This window comes from Myotis davidii, unplaced genomic scaffold (genome assembly GCF_000327345.1).
Source record: "Myotis davidii unplaced genomic scaffold, ASM32734v1 scaffold411, whole genome shotgun sequence".
NCBI lineage: Eukaryota > Metazoa > Chordata > Mammalia > Chiroptera > Vespertilionidae > Myotis > Myotis davidii.
Window position 1 is genome coordinate 929,717 of NW_006282917.1, and position 377 is coordinate 930,093.

The 377-nt window shown below is 39.3% G+C and overlaps 1 protein-coding gene across 1 annotated transcript in view; it reads left to right on the forward strand.

Annotated features, from left to right (window-relative positions):
• Window positions 1-377, forward strand: part of JADE3 (jade family PHD finger 3) — a 45,453-nt gene that overhangs the window by 12,528 nt on the left and 32,548 nt on the right. The gene's annotated exons all lie outside the window — the stretch shown is intronic.

Consider the following 377-nt stretch of genomic DNA (forward strand, 5'->3'; position numbering starts at 1 on the left):
ACATAGAAAATAATGACATGGTGCCCAGCTGGTGTTTCTCAGTGGTTTGAGCATTGCCCATGAACCAGCAGGTCACGATTTAATTCCCGGACAGCACATGCGCAAGTTGTGAGCTCAATCCGTGGTGGGGGCTTGCGGGAGGAAGCTGATCTGTTTCTCATTGATGTTTCTATCTCTCTATCTCTCTCCCTTCCTCTCTCTAAAATCAATAAAAACATATATTTAAACAAAATATTTTAGGAGGTTGAAAAATAGTTGGCTCTAATATTCTTTTTTTTTTTTTTTAATCCTCACCCGAGGATATTTTTCCATTGATTTTTAGAAAGAGTGGAAGAGAGAGGGAAAGATAGAGGAACATCGATGTGAAAGAACCACAT